This window comes from Eschrichtius robustus, chromosome 2, assembly GCF_028021215.1.
Source record: "Eschrichtius robustus isolate mEscRob2 chromosome 2, mEscRob2.pri, whole genome shotgun sequence".
Taxonomy (NCBI): domain Eukaryota; kingdom Metazoa; phylum Chordata; class Mammalia; order Artiodactyla; family Eschrichtiidae; genus Eschrichtius; species Eschrichtius robustus.
Window position 1 is genome coordinate 7,950,275 of NC_090825.1, and position 21,381 is coordinate 7,971,655.

The following is a 21,381-nucleotide window of genomic DNA, read 5'->3' on the forward strand; positions in this document are numbered from 1 at the left end:
TCACGGTGAGCTACTGAACCAAAGTTACCACTAATAAACTTCAATTAAAAAAAAATAAAACATGCAAGCTCTTTATACCATGAACATTTCAAACTTTGACCTAGAGGCCTAGGCCAACATGATTAAGATATCTACTGACCTGGAGCCAGAATTTTTTTTCCACATTATAAACTGATAACTTGCATTTAAATACTGACCTTCCCTTGATATTTCGATCCATATAAAATTCCATGGGCACATTTGCAAGTAACTCTGAAGCTGGCCTCCAGTTACTCATTCATTCTGTCTAAAGCTCTTCAGCAAGAAGGGGGTGGGGGATTGTGAAATAAAAGTTCTTTAGGGGACTTCCCTGGCAGTCCAGTGCTTAAGACTCCGCACTTCCAATGCAGGGGGTGTGAGTCTGATCCCTGGTCGGAGAACTAAGATCCCCCATGCCACATGGCATGGCCAAAAAATAAAGAAATTTTTAAATTAAAAAAAAAAGTCATTTGGGGGCAACCTGATGTATGCTTAAGTTCTCTTTTTACTACTTCACTACCCAGATTCTCAGTGCTTTATACTTTCCCTCAGATCATGTAGAAGTGTAGCCTTTGGAGTAGTTATCTGAAACTTAACCACCATAAAACCCAAAAGGTGTCGTGTTCAAATAGACTCCACATAGTTTCCAAAAGGCTCAGTGGCCAGTGTGACCTCTGAAGAGAAGGCAAAGTCAAAGAATCAGCCAGGCAGACAGAAGTGCTGGGGGCATTTACTCAGAACACCCACTTGCTGTTCCTGATCCCCGCATCCTCTAGCTCTCTTAGACATGACTGTTTCTGGAGATTATATCAAAAACCAGTCGGGCGGAACCCACATGCCAGAGACAGAGAGAGAGACTGTCAGTTAAGGATGCTCCACTGATTATTCTGGAGTTCATTGGCTTTAACCAAAGTGGTAGAGATGCCTGAGTATTTCCAACAGAGACTGAAACTAAGAAGCACTAAACCAGAAATCTACAGCTTAGAGATAAACTTTTTAAATATTAAAAGGTTGAACTGAGAGGGGACCTTCAAGATGGCAGAGGAGTAAGATGTGGAGATCACCTTCCACCCCACAAATACATAAGAAATAGATCTACACGTGGAACAGCTCCTACAGAACACCTGCTGAACGCTGGCAGAAGACCTCAGACCTCCCAAAAGGCAAGAAACTCCCCACGTACCTGGGTAGGGGAAAAGAAAATAGGAAAAACAGAGACAAAAGAATAGGGATGGGACCTGCACCAGTGGGAGGGAGGCGTGAAGGAGGAAAGGCTTCCACACACTAGGAAGGCCCTTCACTGGTGGAGATGGTGGGTGAGTGGGGGGAAGCTTCAGAGCCACGGAGGAGAGCACTGGACCAGGGGTGCAGAGGGCAAAGCGGAGAGATTCCCACATGGAGGATCGGTGCCGACCTGCACTCACCAGCCCGAGAGGCTTGTCTGCTCACCCGCCGGGGCGAGCGGGGGCTGGGAGCTGAGGCTCGGGCTTCGGAGGTCGGATCCCAGGGAGAGGACTGGGGTTGGCTGTGTGAACACAGCCTGAAGGGACTAGTGCACCACAGCTAGCCGGTAGGGAGTCCAGGAAAAAGTCTGGAACTGCCTAAGAGGCAAGAGACCATTGTTTCGGGTGCACGAGGAGAGGGGATTCAGAGCGCCGCCTAAATGAGTTTCAGAAACGGGCGAGAGCCGCGGCTATCAGCACGGACCCCAGAGACGGGCATGAGACGCTAAGGCTGCTGCTGCAAGAAGCCTGTGTGCGAGCCCAGGTCACTATCCACACCTCCCCTCCCAGGATCCTGTGCAGCCCGCCACTGCCACACTCCCATGATCCAGGGACAACATCCCCAGGAGAACACACGGCGCACCTCAGGCTGGTGCAACGTCATGCCAGCCGCTGCCGCCGCAGGCTCACCCTGCATCCGTACCCCTCCCTCACCCAGCCTGAGTGAGCCAGAGCCCCCGAAGCAGCTGCTCCTTTAACCCCGTCCTGTCTGAGCTAAGAACAGACGCCCTCAGGTGACCGACACGCAGAGGCGGGTCCAAATCCAAAGCTGAACCCCGGGAGCTGTGCGAACAAAGAAGAGAAAGGGAAATCTCTCCCAGCAGCCTGAGGAGCAGCGGATTAAAATGCCACAATCAACCTGATGTACCTGCATCTGTGGAATACCTGAATAGACAACGAATCATCCCAAAATGAGGAGGTGGACTTTGGGAGCAACTGTAGACTGGGGGTTTGCTGTATACAACTGATTGGTTTCTGGTTTTATATTTATCTTAGTTTAGTATTTAGAGTTTATTATCATTGGTAGATTTGTTTATTGATTTAGTTGATCTCTTCCTTTTTGTTTTTAAATATATATTTTTTTCCTTTCTCTCTTTTTCTGAGTGTGCATGCGTATGTTTCTTTGTGTGACTTTGTCTGTATAATTTTGCTATTACCATTTGTCCTAGGATTCTGTCCTTTTTTTTTTTTAGTATAGCTTTTAGCGCCTATTATCATTGATGGATTTGTTTTTTGGTTTGGTTGCTCTCTTCCTTCATTCTTTCTTTTTCTTTTTTTTATTACATTTTTTATTTAATAATTTTTTTTTAATTTTTTATTTTAATAACATTATTTTATTTTTTCCTTTCTTTCTTTCTTTTTTTTTCCTCCATTTTCTTCTGAGCCTTGTGGCTGACAGGGTCTTGGCACTCCAGCGGGGTGTCAGACCTGAGCCTCTGAGGTGGGAGAGACAACTTCAGGACATTGGTCCGCCAGAGACATCCCAGCTCCACATAATATCAAATAGCAAAAGCTCTCCCAGAGATCTCCATCTCAACGTGAAGACCCAGTTCCGCTCAATGACCAGCAAGCTACAGTGCTGGACACCCTAAGCCAAAAAACTAGCAAGACAGAAACACAACCCCACCCATTAGCAGAGAGGCTGCCTAGAATCATAATAAGGTCACAGACACCCCAAAACACACACCGGATACGGTCCTGCCCACCAAAAAGACAAGATCCAGCCTCATCCACCAGAACAAAGGCACCAGTCGGCAACACCAGGAAGCCTACACAACCCACTGAACCAAACATAACCAACCTTAACTGGGGACAGACACCAAAAACAACGGGAACTACAAACCTGCAGCCTGTGAAAAATAGACCCCAAACACAGTAAGTTAAGCAAAATGAGAAAATAGAGAAACACACAGCAGATGAAGGAGCAAGACAAAAACCCACCAGACCTAACAAACGAAGAGGAAATACGCAGTCTATCTGAAAAAAGAATTCAGAATAATGATAGTAAAGATGATCCAAAATTGAGGAAATAGAATGGAGAAAATACAAGAAACGTTTAAAAAGGACCTAGAAGAACTAAAGAGCAAACAAACAGTGATGAACAACACAATAAATGAAATTAAAAATACTCTAGAAGGGATCAATAGCAGAATAACTGAGGCAGAAGAACGGATAAGTGACCTGGAAGATAAAATAGTGGAAATAACTACTGCAGAGCAGAATAAAGAAAAAAGAATGAAAAGAATTGAGGACAGTCTCAGAGACCTCTGGGACAACATTAAACGTACCAATATTAGAATTATAGGGGTCCCAGAAGAAGAAGAGAAAAAGAAAGGGACTGAGAAAATATTTGAAGAGATTATAGTTGAAAACGTCCCTAATATGGGAAAGGAAATGGTTAATCAAGTCCAGGAAGCGCAGAGAGTCCCATACAGGATAAATCCAAGGAGAAACATGCCAAGACACATATTAATCAAACTATCAAAAACTAAATACAAAGAAAAAATATTAAAAGCAGCAAGGAAAAGACAACAAATAACATAAAAGGGAATCCCCATAAGGTTAACAGCTGATCTTTCAGCAGAAACTCTGCAAGCCAGAAGGGAGCGGCAGGACATATTTAAACTGATGAAAGGGAAAAACCTACAACCAAGATTACTCTACCCAGCAAGGATCTCATTCAGATTCAACAGAGAAATTAAATCCTTTACAGACAAGCAAAAGTTAAGAGAATTCAGCAACAACAAACCAGCTTTACAACAAATGCTAAAGGAACTTCTCTAGGCAGGAAACACAAGTGAAGGAAAAGACCTACAATAACAAAAACAAAACAATTAAGAAAATGGTAATAGGAACATACATAATGATAATCACCTTAAAAATGAATTAAATGCTCCAACTAAAAAACATAGAGTGGTTGAATGGATACAAAATCAAGACCCATATATATGCTGTCTACAAGAGACCCACTTCACACCTAGGGACACATACAGACTGAAAGTGAGGGGAAGGAAAACGATATTCCATACAAGTCGAAATCAAAAGAAAGCTGGAGTAGCAATTCTCATATCAGACAAAATAGACTTAAAAATAAAGACTATTACAAGAGACAAAGAAGGACACTACATAATGATCAAGGGATCAATCCAAGAAGAAGATATAACAATTGTAAATATTTATGCACCCAACATAGGATCACCTCAATACATTAGGCAAATCCTAACAGCCATAAAAGGGGAAATCAACAGTAACACAATCATATTAGGGGACTTGAACACCCCACTTTCACCAATGGACAGATCACCCAAAATGAAAATGAACAAGGAAACACAAGCTTTAAATGATATATTAAACAAGATGGACTTAATTGATATTTATAGGACATTCCATCCAAAAACAACAGAATACACTTTCTTCTCAAGTGCTCATGGAACATTCTCCAGGATAGATCATACCTTGGGTCACATATCAAGCCTTGATAAATTTAATAAAATTGAAATCGTATCAAGTATCTTTTCCGACCACAACGCTATGAGACCAGATGTCAATTACAGGAAAAAATCTGTAAAAAATACAAACACATGGAGGTTAAACAATACACTACTAAATAACCAAGAGATCACTGAACAAATCAAAGAGGAAATCAAAAACACCTAGAAACAAATGACAATGAAAACATGACGACCAAAAACCTATGGGATGCAGCAAAAGCAGTTCTAAGAGGGAAGTATATAGCAATACAATCCTACCTCAATAAACAAGAAACATCTCAAATAAACAACTTAACCTTACGCCTAGAGCAATTAGAGAAAGAACAACAACAAAAAAAAAACCAAAGTTAGCAGAAGGAAAGAAATCATGAAGATCAGATCAGAAATAATGAAAAAGAAACAAAGGAAATGATAGCAAAGATCAATAAAACTAAAAGCTGGTTCTCTGAGAAGATAAACAAAATTGATAAACCATTAGCCAGACTGAACAAGAAAAAAAGGGAGAAGACTCAAATCAATAGAATTAGAAATGAAAAAGAAGTAACAATGGACACTGCAGAAATAAAAAGGATCGTGAGAGATTACTACAAGCAACTATATGCCAATAAAATGGACAACCTGAAAGAAATGGACAAATTCATAGAAAAGCACAACCTTCCAAGACTGAACCAGGAAGAAATAGAAAATATAAGCAGATGAATCACAAGCACTAAAATTGAAACTGTGATTAAAAATCTTCCAACAAACAAAAGCCCAGGACCAGAAGGCTTCACAGGCGAACTCTCTCAATCATTTAGAGAAGAGCTAACACCTATCTTTCTCAAACTCTTCCAAAATATAACAGAGGGAGGAACACTCCCAAACTCATTCTACGACGCCACCATCACCCTGATACCAAAACAAGACAAAGATGTCACAAACAAAGAAAACTACAGGCCAATATCACTGATGAACATAGATGCAAAAATCCTCAACAAAATATAGCAAACACTCCAACAGCACATTAAAGGATCATACACCATGATCAAGTGGAGTTTATCCCAGGAATGCAATGATTCTTCAATATATGTAAATCAATCAATGTGATAAACAGTATTAACAAATTGAATGAGAAAAACAATATGATCATCTCACTAGATGCAGAAAAAGCTTTAGACGCAATTCAACACCCATTTATGATAAAAACCCTCCAGAACATAGGCACAGAGGGAGCTTACCTCAACATAATAAAGGCCATATATGACAAACCCACAGCCAACATCATTCTCAATGGTGAAAAACCGAAACCATTTCCACTAAGATCAGGAATAAGACAAGGTTGCCCACTCTCACCACTATTATCAACATAGTTTTGGAAGTTTTAGCCACAGCAATCAGAGCAGAAAAAGAAATGAAAGGAATCCAAATCGGAAAAGAAGAAGTAAAACTGTAACTGTTTGCAGATGACATGATACTATACATAGAGAATCCTCAAGATGCTACCAGAAAACTGCTAGAGCCAATCAACGAATTCGGTAAAGTAGCAGGATACAAAATTAATGCAGAGAAATCTCTTGCATTCCTATACACTAATGATGAAAAATCTGAAAGAGAAATTGAGGAAACACTCCCATTTACCACTGCAACAAAAAGAATAAAATATCTAGGAATAAACCTACCTAAGGAGACAAAAGACCTACATGCAGAAAACTATAAGACACTGATGAAGGAGATTAAAGATGATACAAACAGATGGAGAGATATACCATGTTCTTGGATTGGAAGAATCAACATTGTGAAAATTACTAGAAAATGACTATACTACCCAAAGCATTCTACAAATTCAATGCAATCCCTATCAAACTACCAATGGCATTTTTCACAGAACTAGAACAAAAAATTTCACAATTTGTATGGAAACACAAAAGACCCTGAATAGCCAAAGCAATTTTGAGAAAGAAAAATGGAGCTGGAGGAATCAGGCTCCTGGACTTCAGACTATACTACAAAGCTACAGTAATCAAGACAGTATGGTACTGGCACAGAACAGAAATATAGATCAATGGAACAGGATAGAAAGCCCAGAGATAAACCCACGTACATACGGTCACCTTATTTTTGATAACGGAGGCAAGAGTATACAATGGAGAAAAGACAGCTTCTTCAATAAGTGGTGCTGGGAAAACTGGACAGCTACAGGTAAAAGAATGAAATTAGAACACTCCCTAACACTATGCACAAAAATAAACTCCAAATGGATTAAAGATCTAAATGTAAGCCCAGACACTATAAAACTCTTTGAGGAAAACATAGGCAGAACACTCTATGACATAAATCACATCAAGATCCTTTTTGACCCACTTCCTAGAGAAATGGAAATAAAAACAAAAATAAACAAATGGGACCTAATGAAACTTAAAAGCTTTTGCACAGCAAAGAAAACCATACACAAGACAAAAAGACAACCCTCAGAATGGGAGAAAATATTTGCAAATGAAGCAACTGACAAAGGATTAATCTCCAAAATTTACAAGCAGCTCATGCAGCTCAATATCAAAAAACAAACAACCCAATCCAAAAATGGGCAGAAGACCTAAATAGACATTTCTCCAAAGAAGACATACAGACGGCCACGAAGCACATGAAAAGATGCTCAACATCACTAATTATTAGAGAAATGCAAATCAAAACTACAATGAGGTATCACCTCACTCCTGTTAGAATGGGCATCATCAGAAAATCTACAAACAACAAATGCTGGAGAGGGTGTGGAGAAAAGGGAACCCTCTTGCACTGTTGGTGGGAATGTAAATTGATACAGCCACTATGGAGAACAGTATGGAGGTTCCTTAAAAAACTAAAAATAGAACTACCATACGACCCAGCAATCCCACTACTGGGCATATACCCTGAGAAAACCATAGTTCAAAAAGAGTCATGTACCACAATGTTCATTGCAGCTCTATTTACAATAGCCAGGACATGGAAGCAACCTAAGTGTCCATCGACAGATGAATGGATAAAGAAGATGTGGCACATAGATACAATGGACTATTACTCAGCCATAAAAAGAAACTAAATTGAGTTATTTGTAGTGAGGTGGATGGACCTAGAGTCTGTCATACAGAGTGAAGTAAGTCAGAAAGAGAAAAACAAATGCCGTATGCTAACACATATATATGGACTTTAAAAAAAAAAATGGTTCTGAAGAACCTAGGGGCAGGACAGGAATAAAGATGCAGATGTAGAAAATGGACTTCAGGATACGGGGTGGGGGAAGGTTAAGCTGGGACAAAGCAAGAGAGTGGCATGGACATATATACACTACCACATGTAAAATAGATAGCTAGTGGGAAGCAGCTGCATAGCACAGCGAGATCAGCTCGGTGCTTTGTGTCCACCTAGAGGGGTGGGATAGGGAGGGTGGGAGGGAGACGCAAGAGGGAGGAGATATGGGGATATATGTATACGTAGAGCTGACTCACTTTGTTATAAAGCAGAAACTAACACACCATTGTAAAGCAATTATACTCCAATAAAGATGTTAAAAAAAAAAAAAAAAAGCTAGTTGGCAATTCTTTGCTGTGTTGGGTTATCCCATGAAGAGAGAGACCATGTGTTTAAAAAAAAATTATGTTCACTTAGGGCTGCAGGTGACAGGAGGAGAGTTCAGATATTCCCTTTTAAACTAACAGCCACATTTTTGTTTACATTTCGAGGCTTTCACAGATGCATATAACTTGATGGATAATTATAACATCAACACCTTTATCCAAATTAAACATCCAAAAGGAAACAACCCACAACATCAATAAAGTCTTCAAGTCTCAAACAATGTCCTGAAAAAAAAAGGGGGCTCCTTTAAAATAGGCCCTTTATTTCCAAGATATTTGTTAACATTCATCCCCAAACGAGGTGCTTCTCTTTCAGGCTTAAATAAAAGACAAAGGGAAGAAAATAGAACAGAAGTGAGTTAATTCTTCTGGCTCACAAACATCTCTGCAATGCGAAATGATGGATGGACCACATCGGCACACAACCTGAGTGATTTAAACAGTCATTGGCATTCTGTAGTCATGGAACCCACTGATGATGGCTCAACTCAGAGAAAGGGAGCATTTGGGATACACGGAGGAAGACTTCTGGAAGAGAGAAATGACCCTCTCCAGCAGCACACGGCCTAACTAGGGATCTTGACCAACAAGCTGGAATCCCTCTACAAAGGAGCGTTCACATAAACCCGGACGCTATGCTAAGGGGCTCGAAATCAGCATGAGAGAGGCAGGCGGAGTGTGCGGGCATCCCTGGGGAAGGCTGGCCGGGAGTGGGTCTTAAGCAGCTTAGTTATCTGACTTTGCTCCAGCGCCAATCCCCCTCTTCACATCCTGAGTCTCTTCAATTTCGGGAAAGGTCAGCATCCCTTCTTTATCCTGACTGCAAAGTGCATTAGACACTGAAAATGACAGTTCTGCATTGAAGGGGGATTACGTGATTTCTGTCTCTTAAAACACACCAAGAAACCTATCTCACATTTGGAACCAGTGACATAAACACCTTTCTCCAAATCATACAGTGAGCTAATCATACAGTGGTCTCGGCATCCAGCCCTGATGAGGAAGGACTCTGAACCACCCCACGGAGATGCCTGCAAACTTCTCTAAGATCCTGAAGGGAAGGCTGTGAACAGTTCCATCTTTCCCTTAGCCATCTTGAAGTCATTTCTGGGTTCCAGGCCCTCTATGCACACAGAGAACCACATCTGAAGGCACGTATCCCGGCTGCACGTGCTCTGAATGGGTGCAGCTGTGCACCCAGAGTGATGGGTCCTCCCCAAAGCCCTGGACCAAGTACCAACCATGTGTCCGTGCCAGTGGGGTATCTTCCCAACCTCCTCAGCTCCCTTTAGTGCCAGCAAGGAAGGAAGCTCTGCCAGGGCGTGGAGACAAGAGTGGTGGTCCAAATGTTCCCATGCCCCTGTCTTCCACCTGCTGTCACCTCATGCTGGCTCGAGGTTCTAGGCAATCTTCAAAGTTTGATGGTGTCTGAAGCATCATTCAGGTTCTTAAGGAACACCGGAGGAAAATGGCACCCATGCCACGACAAGGAACATCCACCTGGAAGATCGGCACCAAGAGAGCAGAGACCATCTCTGTCCTCTACACACTCTGTATTCCCAGAGCAGGGCCTGGGATCTGGCACAGAGGAAGTTTCTGGTAAACACTTCTTGGATGACCAAATGTCATCTTTCACCCAGTGCTCCTCTGTAGCTGGACTACAGTATAAACTAATGGCCCACATTATACGGCAACACCCATGTTAGTAGACAAAGAGATGCACTGGACAGCCTCAACAGTGTCCCCCAAATTCTGCAATTCTATGGAATGGTTATATCAATTAGAAGGCAGTCAGCAGTCAACAAATAAGACACTATGCTTCAATCAAGTGCATTTCCCTTCCTTCAAATCAAATCCACCTCCCGGCTGCCATGTCGATTTAAATTAAGACAACAGAAAGGGTTTGTCAGAATAAAGCTATTAAAAATTAGCCCATCCTCTATCAACTATAGATTACTTTACAAGCAAACAAAAAACCTTCGGGAAAAACAGTCATCAATGAACACAGCAAAGGATAATTGTATGCTGCGAATATATTTAATACGGAAGTGTTTCTCTACACATAGGGAAATGTAAACTTAATTCTTTCAAAGTGAATTGGTCATTTGTCTCTAGAATGATTGGGGGCAACATGTGTAAGAAGAGATCTTTTCAGGAGGGTAACTGTATCTCTCCTTTTTCTACAGATGAAAGACCCCTGTGATCATCAAGCCTTTCCTGCCCTAGGGGTCCCGTCAACCTTCTCCTTTGACCTTCTTTTCACGTAGACAAAACAGAAGAGGAAAAAAAAAAATCTCAGCTGTTCTTTTTTATGACCCTACCAATAAAATTAAAATGTCCCTGTTAGGTATTTAACTGTTCTCATCACCAAGAGACTGTCACCTTCCAAAAGTCTGAAAGTGTTCCCAATTTTAGTCAGCACCCACTTTGCCTAGCACGTAATTCCATAGCTCCTGACCTCTTAGCTCACAATGAGAGGTTATCCTTTTGTTTTCTCCAAAGAATGATATATTGTTCGACCAAAGCAATCAATGCTAGCGGTAGATTTAGGTGGACAATTTAAAGATATGAAGCATACTGATCATCTGAACCCCAGACACTGTGGTGGCCAAGATCCCATGACTAATTTTGGATCATTGGAAATCAGCCACCACAGGATACATTGGAACTCGTTAAAAATAGCCCAGCTACCCCTCGGAACATTTCAACTTACTGTGGCAGCCACAGAAACGTGCTTCTCATTTCAAAACTGCCTTCCTCCTGAGGAATGCAGTAAAGGAGTAGCATTTCATGATAGGGAATTTTTCAGGTTGCCCATAAGATTTTCTTTAAACAGATTTTTCACTTTAGAGCTAACAGTTAAATAATTTTAAAAAGATTATTAATATAAAATTGAATGTCTTTTCTCTAAGTATAAGCAAGCCATAGTGCATATTGCAGATCAATACAAAACAACTGATACTATTTTCAGAACATTCCCTGGGCCTCCACTTCACTTAAGTGTGAACATTTAATTAAATAAATCCCATTAATCATCTGGAAGCTAATGTAGGAAAAGGAAACAGCTAACAACCTCCCAATTGCTCAGAAAAGCCAAGCATTTCAAACATGTATAGTTTACAAGTTTCAAATGTACCTCTAATTGTATCTTTATATGAATTCCTTTAGCTTGCAACAAATTCTTAAATATCTAATGCAAATTCTTTGATAGAAATACATTTATAATACAAATTGTTTTCTTCCCACATAGAGGAAAGACACAGGGATGGATCTGGCTGGCACTGATGGTCTCCTTCACCAGGGGCTTTTTAAAGATCTGACACAAACTGTAACATATTTGGGTCACATGGCCATTAGCAGGCAAAATGGCTAATTGGCAGACATCAAGGTCCATCCCAACAGCTAGGTTTAAAAAGACAGGGTACAGGGCTTCCCTGGTGGTGCAGTGGTTGAGAATCTTTCTGCCAATGCAGGGAACACGGGTTCGAACCCTGGTCTGGGAAGATCCCACATGCCGCGGAGCAACTGGGCCCGTGATCCACAACTACTGAGCCTGCGCATCTGGAGCTTGTGCTCTGCAACAAGAGAGGCCGTGATAGTGAGAGGCCTGTGCACCGCGATGAAGGGTGGCCCCCGCTTGCCGCAACTGGGGAAGGCCCTTGCACAGATACGAAGACCCAACACAGCCAAAAATAAATAAATAAATAAATAAATAAATAATAAAATAAAGGAATTCCTTTAAAAAAAAAAAAAAAAGACAGGGTACATATATACAATAGAATATTACTGAGATTGGTTCAAGGTGGCAGAGTAGAAGGACCTGCTCTCACTGCCTCTGGCAAGAACACCAGAATCACAGCTAACTGCTGAACAATCATCGACAGGGAGACACTGGAACTCACCAAAAAAGATACCCCCCATCCAAAGACAAAGGAGAAGCCACAATGAGACGGTAGGAGGGGCGCAATCACAATACAATCTAATCCCATAATTGCTGGCTGCGTGACTCACAAACTGGAGAACAATTATATCACAGAAGTCCACCAACTGGAGTGAAGGTTCTGAGCCCCCATCAGGCTTCCCAAACCGGGGGTCCGGCAACAGGAAGAGGAATTCCTAGAGAATCAGACTTTGAAGGTTAGCGGGACTTGATTGCAGGACTTCCACAGGACTTGGGGAAACAGAGACTCCACTCTTGGAGGGCACACACAAAGTAGTGTGCGCATCGGGACCCAGGGGAAGGAGCAGTGACCCCAGGGGAAACCGAACCAGACTTACCTGCTAGTGTTGCAGGGTTTCCTGCAGAGGCAGGGGGTGGCTATGGCTCACCATGAGGACAAGGACACTGGCAGCAGAAGTTCTGGGAAGTACTCCTTGGCATGAGCCCTCCCAGAGTCTTCCACTAGCCCCACCAAAGAGCCCGGGTAGGCTCCAGTGTTGGGTCGCCTCAGGCCAAACAACCAACAGGGAGGGAACGCAGCCCCACCCATCAGCAGTCAAGGAGATTAAAGTTTTACTGAGCTCTGCCCACCAGAGCAACAGCCAGCTCTACCCACCACCAGTCCCTCCCATCAGTAAACTTACACAAGCCTCTTAGATAGCCTCATCCAAGAGAGGGCAGACAGCAGAAGCAAGAACTACAATCCTGCAGCCTGTGGAACAAAAACCACATTCACAGAAAGATAGACAAGATGAAAAGGCAGAGGGCTATGTACCAGATGAAGGAACAAGATAAAACCCCAGAAAAACAGCTAAATGAACTGGAGATAGGCAATCTTCCAGAAAAAGAATTCAGAATAATGATAGTGAAGTTGATCCAGGACCTCAGAAAAAGAATAAAGGCAAAGATCGAGAAGATGCAAGAAATGTTTAACAAAGACCTAGAAGAATTAAAGAACAAACACAGATGAACAATACAATAACTGAAATAAAAACTACACTAGAAGGAATCAATAGCAGAATAACTGAGTCAGAAGAACGGATAAGTGACCTGGAAGACAGAATGGTGGAATTCACTGCTGCAGAACAGAATAAAGAAAAAAGAATGAAAATAAATGAAGACAGCCTAAGAGACTTCTGGGACACCATTAAATGCAACAACATTCACATTATAGGGGTCCCAGAAAGAGAAGAGAGAGAGAAAGGACCAGAGAAAATATTTGAAGAGATTATAGTCAAAAACTTCCCTAACATGGGAAAGGAAATAGCCACCCAAGTCCAGGAAGCACAGAGAGTCCCATACAGGATAAACCCAAGGAGAAACACGCTGAGACACATAACAGTCAAATTGGCAAAAATTAAAGACAAAGAAAAATTATTGAAAGCAGCAAGGGAAAAATGACAAATAACATACAAGGGAACTCCCATAAGGTTAACAACTGCTTGCTGCAGCAGAAACTCTACAAGCCAGAAGGGAGTGGCATGACATACTTAAAGTGATGAAAGGGAAGAACCTAAAACGAAGATTACTCTACCAGGCAAGGACCTCATTCAAATTCAATTGAGAAATTAAAACCCTGACAGACAAGCAAAAGCTAAGAGAATTCAGCACCACCAAACCAGCTTTACAACAAATGCTAAAGGAACTTCTCTAAGTGGGAAACACAAGAGAAGAAAAGGACCTACAAAAACAAACCCAAAACAATTAAGAAAATGGTCATAGGAACATACATATCGATAATTACCTTAAACGTGAATGGATTAAATGTTCCGACCAAAAGACACAGGCTTGCTGAGTGGATACAAAAACAAGACCCATATATATGCTGTCTACAAGCGACTCACTTCAGACCTAGGGACACATACAGACTGAAAGTGAGGGGATGGAAAAAGATATTCCATGCAAATGGAAATCAAAAGAAAGCTGGAGTAGCAATACTCATATCAGATAAAATGGACTTTAAAATAAAGAATGTTACAAGAGACAAGGAAGGGCACTACAAAATGATCATGGGATCAATCCAAGAAGAAGATATAACAATTATAAATATATATGCACCCAACATAGGAGCACCTCAATATATAGGGCAACTGCTAACAGCTATAAAAGAGGAAATTGACAGTAGCACAATAATAGTGGGGGACTTTAACACCTCACTTACACCAATGGACAGATCATGCAAACAAAAAATTAATAAGGAAACACAAGCTTTAAATGACACAACAGACCAGATAGATTTAATTGATATTTATAGGACATTCCATCCAAAAACAGATTACACTTTCTTCTCAAGTGTGCACGGAACGTTCTCCAGAATAGATCACATCTTGGGTCACAAATCAAGCCTTAGCAAATTCAAGAATACTGAAATCATATCAAGCATCTTTTCTGACCACAACGCTATGAGATTAGAAATGAATTACAGGGAAAAAAACGCAAAAAACACAAACACATGGAGGCTAAACAATACGTTACTAAATAACCAAGAGATCACTGAAGAAATCAAAGAGGAAATAAAAAAATACCTAGAGACAAATGACAATGAAAACACGACGACCCAAAACCTATGGGATGCAGCAAAAGCGGTTCTAAGAGGGAAGTTTATAGCTATACAAGCCTACCTAAAGAAACAAGAAAAATCTCAAGTAAACAATCTAACCTTACACCTAAAGAAACTAGAGAAACAAGAACAAACAAAACCCAAAGTTAGCAGAAGGAAAGAAATCATAAAGATCAGAGCAGAAATAAATGAAATAGAAACAAAGAAAACAATAGCAAAGATCAATAAAACTAAAAGATGGGTCTTTGAGAAGATAAACAAAATTGATAAACCATTAGCCGGACTCATCAAGAAAAAGAGGGAGAGGACTCAAATCAATAAAATTAGAAATGAAAAAGGAGAAATTACAACAGACAATGCAGAAATACAAAGCATCCTAAGAGACTATTACAAGCAGCTCTATGCCGATAAAATGGACAACCTGGAAGAAATGGACAAATTCTTAGAAAGCTATAACCTTCCAAGACTGAACCAGGAAGAAATAGAAAATATGAACAGACCAATCACAAGTAATGAAATTGAAACTGTATTTGAAAATCTTCCAACAAACAAAAGTCCAGGACCAGATGGCTTCACAGGTGAATTCTATCAAACATTTAGAGAAGAGCTAAAACCTATCCTTCTCAAACTCTTCCAAAAAATTGCAGAGGAAGGAAAACTCCCAAACTCATTCTATGAGGCTACCATCACCCTGATACTAAAACCAGACAAAGACACTACAAAGAAAGAAAATTACAGACCAATATCACTGATGAATATAGATGCAGAAATCCTCAACAAAATACTAGCAAACAGAATCCAACAACACATTAAAAGGATCATACACCACGATCAAGTGGGATTTATCCCAGGGATGCAAGGATTTTTCAATATACGCAAATTGATCAATGTGATACATCATATTAACAAACTGAAGAATAAAAACCATATGATCATCTCAATAGATGCAGAAAAAGCTTTTGACAAAATTCAACGGCCATTTATGATAAAAACTCTCCAGAAAGTGGGCATAGAGGGAACCTACCTCAACATAATAAAGGCCATGTACGACAAACCCACATCAAATATCATTCTCAATGGTGAAAAACTGAAAGCATTTCCTCTAAGATCAGGAACAGGACAAGGATGTCCACTCTCACTACTATTATTCAACATAGTTTTGGAAGTCCTAGCGACGGCAATCAGAGAAGAAAAAGAAATAAAAGGAATACAAATTGGAAAAGAAGAAGCAAAACTGTTACTGTTTGCAGATGACATGATACTATACGTAGAGAATCCTAAAGATGGCACCAGAAAACTTCTAGAGCTAAACAATGAATCTGGTAAAGTTGCAGGATACAAAATTAATGCACAGAAATCTCTTGCATTCCTATACACTAATGATGAAAAATCTGAAAGAGAAATTAAGGAAATACTCCCATTTACCATTGCAACAAAAAGAATAAAATACCTAAGTATAAACCTACCTAGGGAGACAAAAGACCTGTATGCAGAAAACTATAAGACACTGATGAAAGAAATTAAAGATGATACAAATAGATGGAGAGATATACCATGATCTTGGACTGGAAGAATCAATATTGTGAAAATGACTATACTACCCAAAGCAATCTACAGATTCAATGCAATCCCTATCAAATTACCAATGGCATTTTTTACGGAACTAGAACAAATCATCTTAAAATTTGTATGGAGACACAAAAGACCCCGAATAGCCAAAGCAGTCTCGAGGGAAAAAAGCAGAGCTGGAGGAATCAGACTCCCTGACTTCAGACTATACTACAAAGCTACAGTAATCAAGACAATATGGTACTGGCACAAAAACAGAAATATAGATCAATGGAACAAGATAGAAAGCCCAGAGATAAACCCAGGCACCAATGGTCAACTAACCTATGACAAAGGAGGCAAGGATATACAATGGAGAAAAGACAGTCTCTTCAATAAGTGGTGCTGGGAAAATTGGAGAGCTACATGTAAAAGAATGAAATTAGAACACTCCCTAACACCATACACAAAAATAAACTCAAAATGGGTTAGAGACCTAAATGTACAACCAGACACTATAAAACTCTTAGAGGAAAACATAGGAAGAACACTCTATGACATAAATCACAGCAAGATCTTTTTTGATCCACCTCCTAGAGTAATGGAAATAAAAACAAAAATAAACAAATGGGACCTAATGAAACTTCAAAGCTTTTGCACAGCAAAGGAAACCATAAACAAGACGAAAACACAACCCTCAGAATGGGAGAAAATATTTGCAACTGAATCAATGGACAAAGGATTAATCTCCAAAATATATAAACAGCTCATGCAGCTCAATATTAAAAAAACAAACAACCCAATCCAAAAATGGGCAGAAGACCTAAATAGACATTTCTCCAAAGAAGACATACAGATGGCCAAGAAGCACATGAAAAGCTGCTCAACATCACTAACTGTTAGAGAAATGCAAATCAAAACTACAATGAGGTATCACCTCACACCAGTCAGAATGAGTATCATCAGAAAATCTACAAACAGTAAATGCTGGAGAGGGTGTGGAGAAAAGGAACCCTTTTGCAATGTTGGTGGGAATGTAAATTGATACAGCCACTATGGAGAACAGTATGGAGGTTCCTTAAAAATCTAAAAATAGACTTACCATATGATCCAGTAATCCCACTACTGGGCATATACCCAGAGAAAACCATAATTCAAAAAGACACATGCACCCCAGTGTTCACTGCAGCACTATTTACAATAGCCAGGTCATGGAAGCAACCTAAATGCCCATCGACAGACAAATGGATAAAGAAGATGTGGTACATATATACAATGGAATATTACTCAGCCATAAAAAGGAACAAAACTGGGTCATTTGTTGAGACATGGATGGATCTAGAGACTGTCATACAGAGTGAAGTAAGGCAGAAAGAGAAAAACAAATATTGTATATTAACGCATATATGTGGAACCTAGAAAAATGGTACAGATGAACAGGTTTGCGGGGCAGAAATAGAGACACAGATGTAGAGAACAAACGTATGGACACCAAGGGGGGAAAGCGGCAGGGGGGTGGTGGTGGTGGTGGGATGAATTGGGAGATTGGGATTGACATGTATACAGTGATGTGTATAAAATGGATAACTATGAGAACCTGCTGTATAAAAAAAAAAAGAAAATAAAATTCAAAAATTCAAAATAAATAAATACCTTGTAACAAACAAAACAAAACAAAAAAATAGAATATTACTCAGCCATTAAAAAGAATGAAATAATGCCATCTGCAGCAACATGGATGGACCTGGAGATTTTCATACTAAGTGAAGTAAGTCAGACAGAGAAAGACAAATATCATATGATATCACTTATATGCAGAATCTAAAAAAAGAAAATATGATACAAATGAACTTATTTACAAAACAGAAACAGACTCACCAACTTAGAAAACAAACTTATGGTGACCAAAGGGGAAAGGTGTTGGGGGGGGGGGGCAGGGAGGGATGAATTCGGAGTTTGGGATTGACATGTACACACTGCTATATTTAAAATGGATAACCAACAAGGACCCACTGTATAGCACAGGGAACCCTGCTCAATAGTCTCTAATAACCTAAATGAGAAAGTAATTTGAAAAAGAATAAATACATGTATATGTATAACTGAATCACTTTGCTTTACACCTGAAACTAACACCACATTGTTAATCAACTATACTCCAATATAAAATTAAAAAAATTTTAAATAAGATAAAAAGATAGGGTAGCACTCACCTGAAGAGTAACAGCGATAAACACGAGGGTTCCCACACTCTTTCAAGCAAGCAGCCTTCCCTAACGTGCTTTTGACTTTTCGTAAGTCTACCCCCACAGGCTTAATTAAACTGGGTGTTCACTCAAAGGTGCAATTAAAGAAGAACCCACAAAGGGCACTTGGCCCTGCGGGTCTCCCACATCAGTCCCCGATCTGAGCCGTGCACTAATTGTGCCCTTTGCCCGGGCCTCTTAATGATGATTTTTGCCAAGCCTCTGATCACGATTTTAATTCTTCCCACTTATCCCCGTCTCCAACAACCTCCAGGCAGGAAATCTGGGCCCCGAAGCCAGTTCTTCCGGCAAACATACACTTTTAATTTAAAAATGAAAAATTAAAAGGCCACTGAAAGGCACTTAGCGGCAAATCCAAAACCTGCATCAACGTTCACGCGCTACCACCAGAAATGAAAGAGACTCCAGATTACAGATCATCCGGGGGTGAACTCGTAGCCTCGCTTTGTGGGTCACAACCTCCATGGCGCCCACTCCAAGGGGCAGGTTGGCCAGTGTCCCAGTCCACTGGGGCTGTGCTCCCACGCAAATGTGTGACATGGTGCTCCGTGGCTCTTCCGCAGATCACAAGCTCGCTGATGACGGGAAGGATCGGAGCTGTGATTGCTTTTGCAAAAAAAGGATCACTGTCTGGGTTGCAGGAGGAAGACAGAAAAAGTCAGTATAGAATTTATTAAAGGAAAAAAAAAAGACTAAACGGAACCAACGTTCTCTGGAGCACAGAAGGATTTCCAGCATTCAGGACACTCTTTTTCCTTTCTGTGTCCCTTCTTCATGTTGACCCCAAACCAATGCACCAATGGAGCTGGGCATTCTGATAGAGGACAAAGATCTGGGTGACACTCTGGAGAAGTATGAAACAAGATCTGCACCTGACTTTCTCCTCTAATCCATACTTACTAGGTAAGAGGTCATGATATTCTTTTCCCTCTTGACAGAAAAGAGCAAAGTAATTGGCCACCAGAAGAAAAACTGAGATTCTTCTGAAAGATTATCAAGGAACTCAGGGTCCCAAAGACTAAACGAAGAATGTTTATCTGGTCTTCTCTTTCCCAAACTCACTCCAAAGCTAGTACTACTCCCATTCACAAACCCAAACAAATAAATCAAATATACTTCTAAAGTGGGTTTGAATCTGAAGTGTTTGATCTTCTGTTATTATTTTCATTATATGAGAAAAAAAAAAAAGTCCCTTTTAAATACTACGTAGGCCTTGGGAAGTACTATTCTTCCTAATCAAAAACGTAAGGTGGGCTTCCCTGGTGGCGCAGTGGTTGAGAATCTGCCTGCCAATGCAGGGGACACGGGTTCGAGCCCTGGTCTGGGAGGATCCCACGTGCCGCGGAGCAACTGGGCCCGTGAGCCACAGCTGCTGAGCCTGGGCGTCTGGAGCCTGTGCTCCGCGGCGGGAGAGGCCGCGATGGTGAGAGGCCCGCGCACCGCGATGAGGAGTGGCTCCCACTCGCCGCAACTGGAGAAAGCCCTCACACAGAAACGAAGACCCAACACAGCCAAAAATAAACATAATAAATAAATAATAAATAAAAATTTAAAAAAAAAAAAAAAAAACTTAAGGTATGTTACTCTCTGTGTTCTCCTCCCCACGTTGGGCAAGTCAGTCTCCCCTCTAGCCATGGTCCAAGTTCAAAGCATTGATTTCCTTGAGCCTCCCTCAATAAACAATTAATTCATTGACAGACACTCTTCTTAAAAGTGTCTTCAAGGTATTTGAATTGACAAGGTATCTAACCACTATGAAGACTGACTGTTCCCCTCTACGGTCTAACTGGGGTTTACAGCTTTAGCAACTAACGTCCAAGCACTGGTATTTACTCCACGGAGTTCAAAAGAAATGGACCTTACTGCACAGAGTCCTGGGTCAGGGATGAGTGAGGTGTGGGACATCCAGAAGGCCCTTCTGCCAGTACCATCTCTGGGGCGTGTCCACCAAGATCCCCACTGTGAGCCCTTTACCACCACGGACTTTCCTCTGCACCAAGATAAACCACAAGGAGATGGAAACCCAGCAGGTGGGCTGGAGAAATTGTTCGAACTTAAATAAAATTTTCAGGCGTCAGCTTTCAAGTGAATGAATCTTTGCAATTCTTACTCACCAGCTTGCAGTTTCCTGAATGATTTCTTTTCACGAGCTGGCGATAGAAGCTAGGGATTCCATCACTGCCGGCAGACGGAGTAAATCTGGCTCCAGGCCTGACTTAGGAGTCTGCTTAGGAAGCCTTGACAGCCAGTGTGCCCTGCCTGGAGGTGCAGAGCTCCGGGACCTCCCATCTCCACCCTCACCCAGCCCCACCCCCGACTACGGCACAATTTCCATTCACGAGGGGCATTTACACTGGTTTCAGATGTGCATTGTAAGGAAAGTGGGGATAGACACGTAGAGTGGGAAATATTGTCAACTCAAGCATCTGGGTTCAGGTATCCTTACCTTCCTGGCACCAGCTTTGTGACCAGGGGCCAGGGAAGTGAGAGTTCAAGGTGGAGAAGAGGAAGGGCCTTGAGAAGCATAGCTCCAAGGCTTCCGATCTCTTCCATCAGGACGCAAGGCTGAGGGATGGAGAGGTTCCCACTGCCTTCTCACAAGTGCTTCTCTCACCTGATAAGCCGATGCATGCTTCTCCCAGCTCGAGAGCACCATCAGATGTGAAACAAATGCTGGGATG

General features: G+C 41.1%; 1 protein-coding gene across 1 annotated transcript in view; it reads right to left on the bottom strand.

Moving 5' to 3' along the window:
- SEMA5A (semaphorin 5A) overlaps positions 1–21,381 on the bottom strand; it is a 492,176-nt gene that overhangs the window by 462,843 nt on the left and 7,952 nt on the right. The window lies entirely within an intron of this gene.